General features: G+C 34.7%; 1 protein-coding gene across 1 annotated transcript in view; it reads left to right on the top strand.

Annotated features, from left to right (window-relative positions):
• The first annotated feature begins 3,569 nt into the window (after nt 1–3,569).
• Nucleotides 3,570–4,999, top strand: part of LOC106478075 — a 131,866-nt gene continuing 130,436 nt past the window's right edge. Inside the window, exon 1 of the mRNA XM_022381609.1 lies at nt 3,570–3,680. The gene's annotated coding sequence lies outside the window, so the exon portion shown is untranslated. The remainder of the gene's footprint in view (nt 3,681–4,999) is intronic.

Here is a 4,999-nt window from a genome sequence, read left to right as displayed (position 1 = left end):
AATGTTAATACGAATTATTAATTTTCAAAGTATCGACTATTTACTGTTAATATATTACATATTGAAAGAAGAGGTTAGTGTAAAGTATGATAAATCTTAATATCGTATTTTACGTGTGTTTGTTTGTTTGTTTTGAATTTCGTGCAAAGCTACACGAGGGCTATCTGCGCTAGCCGTCCCTAATTTAACAGTGTAAGACTAGAGGGAAGGCAGCTAGTCATCACCACCCACCGCCAGCTCTTGGGCTACTCTTTTACCAACGAATAGTGGGATTGACCGTCACATTATAACGCCCCCACGGCTGAAAGGGCGAGCATGTTTAGCGGGACGGGGATTAGAACCCGCGACCCTCAGATTGCGAGTCGAGCGCCCTAACCACTTGGCCATGCCGAGCCTATTTTACGTGTGAAAGAGAACTATTGATTAAATAGGTATCAAGCATATGGGTGGTAGTAAATCAGCAAAAATATCAGTCGGAAGTCGAATCGAAAGTACACTTTTCTCCATGTAAAATTAATGTAAATTTCACGTGTATTTTTAAAGCGACTATAAATGAAAAAAATAATAAACTACATTAAGTAAACGAAAAATATACCGGACGCATATATGGTAAATGGATCGTAAATATTTAATAACAAAATAATTCTCTTTCTCATAATTTCACTGGTAATGATACCATATTTATTCTTTACTTTCTTCACTGATGTGCTGTGTTTATTTGAAAGTAATACGTTATTTTTGTTAGTTTTCTACTTCTGAAGTGGATACCAATACTCCGCAAAAATGACTCAATTGACTTATACTTTCTCAATCTTAGCTCCCTAAAAAAAAAACTTGTCCTGTGGTTCTTTTCTGCGCCAACGCGACCTGTTTCTTGAAAATATTAAGCTCTCAAACTATAAGTACATATTTCATGAAGCAATTCTCCAACGTTCAGAAACAAATTATGCGCAGAATATTTTTTATGTTGCAGTAACTGTAACTAAAAAAAAAAACCTCTTTTTGGTCTCGTTTGCTAACATGGGTTTTTAACAATATTAAAGAGCTAAATAAATAATATATTCACCTAATACTTATGCAAAATATTTTCAGCAGTTTCTGTCTTTCAATGTAGTAGAAAAAAAAAAGAAGAAATAAGGCTCAATTCAAACTTCGGTTTGTTTTTAATTATGCACAAAGCTACACAAGGGCTATCTCTGCTCTGCCCACCACGGGTATCGAAACCCGGTTTCTAGCGTTGTAAGTCCGCAGACATACCGCTGTGCCACTGGAGGATGAAATGTATGATTATGAAGAAAATCATGTTTGCAAAGAAACATTTTTTGAATCATTGATATTTCGCGGTTGATGCTAATCACAAAAGATTCATTTTCGCAGTGATTTGTGCAAATATTTATCTTAACCATTAAATATACAAAGGTACTAAATACTTTAACGACATTTATTAGTGGTTCGAATAACTAAACAGAAAATTCAATATTACGAATAAATTTTCTTCCTTATATAACTAGATTCTTAAGTTTAAAAAGTCAAAGATATTCATGTGTAACGTATGTAAGTGTGGAAGGGAATATCTTTAAGTGTATTTAGAAGACACCTCACATAACCAAAATATCCAGGTTTACATGTCCTCCTATTCATCCACAGTAGCGAGATTCAAGCTTTGGTTATTTTTCTTTATATTCGTCTAAGTTAATTGGACTTAGAAGATGAATTATCTTCAGATATAGTGGTCATGGTCCGATGCAGAATTGAAATGCTTGTACCAAGTTTCATAAGTCTTCAAATGTAGACCATGAATCATCCTTTTCCTAATCATTCCCTAAGAGTTGGGTTTAAAAGTGGGTCCTCCTCCTATATATTAAAAGTTCCCAGAGTGATCAGATGTTGAATATTCTTCTTAAATTTTATAATATTCAGTTTTAGAAATGTTTGTATGTTTGTTATTAAGTACAAAGCTACACAATAGGCTATATGTGTGCTCTCACCACTAGGGGTATCAAAATCTGGTTTTAACGTTATAAGCCGTCAGACTTACCACAGACCCACTCGGAGGGATTTAGGAAATAAATCTTTCTTTATACATGTTCAAGGTATTCAAATACTTGAGTCTTTATCCTATACGTCCAAGGTACCTAAATTAAAGGTTTGAGTCTTTATTCTATACGTCCAAGGTACCTAAAGTTAAAGGTTTGAGTCTTTATTCTATACGTCCAAGGTACCTAAAGTTAAAGGTTTGAGTCTTTATTCTATACGTCCAAGGTACCTAAAGTTAAGGACTTGAGTCTTTAGCCTATACGTCCAAGGTACCTAAAGTTAAAGGTTTGAGTCTTTATTCTATACGTCCAAGGTACCTGAAGTTAAGGACTTGAGTCTTTATCCTATACGTCCAAGGTACCTAAAGTTAAAGGTTTGAGTCTTTATTCTATACGTCCAAGGTACCTAAAGTTAAAGACTTGAGACTTTATCCTATACGTCCAAGGTACCTAAAGCTAAAGGTTTGAGTCTTTATTCTATACGTCCAAGGTACCAAAGTTAACGGTTTTAGTCTTTATTCTATACGTCCAAGGCACCTGAAGTTAAGGACTTGAGTCTTTATCCTATACGTCCAAGGTATTTCGGTTAGTGAAACAGTCTGACTTTTGTAAAAGAATATCATTATGATTTCATAATGGTCCCAATATTAAGGAATTTTTTATATGTATGGTTCAACTAATATAGAAGTACTATGAGCGGTTGTATGATTTCACGAATGTTGTTCATTCTAACAATATGTCGCTATAAAAATAAATGACTGGAACGAACAGAGACATGTCTCTTATTCTTGTCTTAACTTATTTAAACGTGTTTACAAAGTATTGCATTGAGTCACGGTGTTAACTATATTAGCTATCATGCTTTCCGTACAGAAGTTATGAACGTTTAATGAGATCATAAAAACTAATTTATTTTATCCAAAACACTGGATTTTAGCGTTGCGAGTTCGTAAACCTGTCACTGATCCACCGGTGGACTCAAAATAATGAATTATTTTACTGCAAAATCGTGCTTTTTTATGAAAGGCATATGTACTTCTTGAAAATAATAAGTTATCTATACAATAATTATATACACGTATTAGCTCCAAAGGTATATGTACTTCTGTAAAATAATAAGTTATCTATACAATAATTATATATACGTATTAGCTCCAAAGGCATATGTACTTCTTGAAAATAATAAGTTATCTACACAATAATTATATATATACGTATTAGCTCCAAAGGCATATGTACTTCTGTAAAATAATAAGTTATCTATACAATAATTATATATATACGTATTAGCTCCAGCGGAAAGTTTGTTCAAAATGGAAAAAAAATACATCATAAAGAAATTTTAATTCGTTTCAAAAATTAAAAAAAACAACAACAAGAAAAACAGGATGCGTCATACCATCTTACGTCACCCGTCTCGGCGTTCCCTATTGGAGCAGATCGTTATTTGTGGAGGAACCTCCCCGCGCTCGTAGGCGTTCAATACCGGAGATTTTAGACAGGAAGAATTAGTTTAGCGCGGTGCCTTTCAAAGTCAAGGCATCCGTTATGGCAGAACAGTCGCAACAGAGAAGTTGAGGCTTGCAACTCTTCGTGGAGCTTTTCAACTTAGCTGGAATGTTTATTTCTGCCTAGACGGCGCAGGTAGGCTAATCGTAATCTTTAAGGTAGTTTTCATGAACATCATATTTGTGATTTTTTTTTTATTCTGTTTGTTGAACGAGTACTAATTATCATGACGGATAACATACCTGTAGAGCTCCTACCAGCATTAGTACATTTTCACGGTTTATAAAGCGATCTATTACGTAGTGTTTAAGTTTATTTGTTGCAACCGCGGCTGCTTGCTCCATGAGCGTTTTCTGTAGTGACAGGGGTTGGTTACAGTCGGACTAGTTGCGTTATATACGCTTTTCATAGATAAAAATATAAAACCCTATAACTGGATCGCTTTTCGCTTTCAAAAAGTGGACCTTTTTTCATCAGGGGCAAACAGTATGTACTACCTTTTTTTCATCAGGGGCAAACAGTGTGTACTATGTTTAACGTATTATTTTTCATTCTATTTAATTTCCTTTCATTACATTTTAATAATAGTATCAAAATTATTATTATTTATTGTAAGATTTTGTTATTCATTTAACTTTTATTTATCACTTTTATCTTCATAAACATAAGTTCCTTTGTTGTACTATTTGTACTGTCCTGCTACTTGACTCTATAACTTAAACAATTACTATTTATCACACAAATCAAACTTCTCTGCCTGTCACTAGTCGCAAGACTTTGTTAGAATGTTTAATATGTCACTAAAAATAATATTTTATTATTATTATTATATCTTCACGAAAATATAAATATATATTGTTGTTTTTTGCATTGTTGATTTAGTTTATGGATTTAGGACTAACCTAAATCACCTAAGCTGACCGAACGTCTTGAGATATTATTGGCGACATGACTGGAAATCACGCTAACGGGGAGGGCGTCTAACTGATGAAATAATGCATTCTAATTATACTTGTCATGAGACATTAGTATAAGACATTACATTTTTAAACACTACATTCTTTATCTAGTCTCTTACAGATTTTCAAGAATTAAAAGAGCGTATAATGATAATATTCCAACCACACATCATTAGTCATAGCCACTGCCAACAACGCGTTTCGCTCAATCCAGAGCTCTTCAGACCGGCTGGGATGCAACAGACGCAGTAGTGGTCGGAATACTCTTTGTATAATGCATTTGATGTGGCTCACAATGCGCATTTGTTATTAAAGAATTAAAGGCCCGGCATGGCCAGGTGGATAAGGCGCTCGACTCACAATCTGAGGGTCGCGGGTTCGAATCCGCATCCCGCCAAACATGCTCGCCCTTTCAGCCGTGGGGGCGTTATAATGTGACGGTCAATCCCACTATTCGTTGGTAAAAGAGTAGCCCAAGAGTTGGCGGTGGGTGGT

The sequence above is a fragment of the Limulus polyphemus genome, unplaced genomic scaffold (assembly GCF_000517525.1).
Source record: "Limulus polyphemus unplaced genomic scaffold, Limulus_polyphemus-2.1.2 Scaffold178, whole genome shotgun sequence".
Taxonomy (NCBI): domain Eukaryota; kingdom Metazoa; phylum Arthropoda; class Merostomata; order Xiphosura; family Limulidae; genus Limulus; species Limulus polyphemus.
This window is presented reverse-complemented; position numbering and strand designations above follow the sequence as displayed.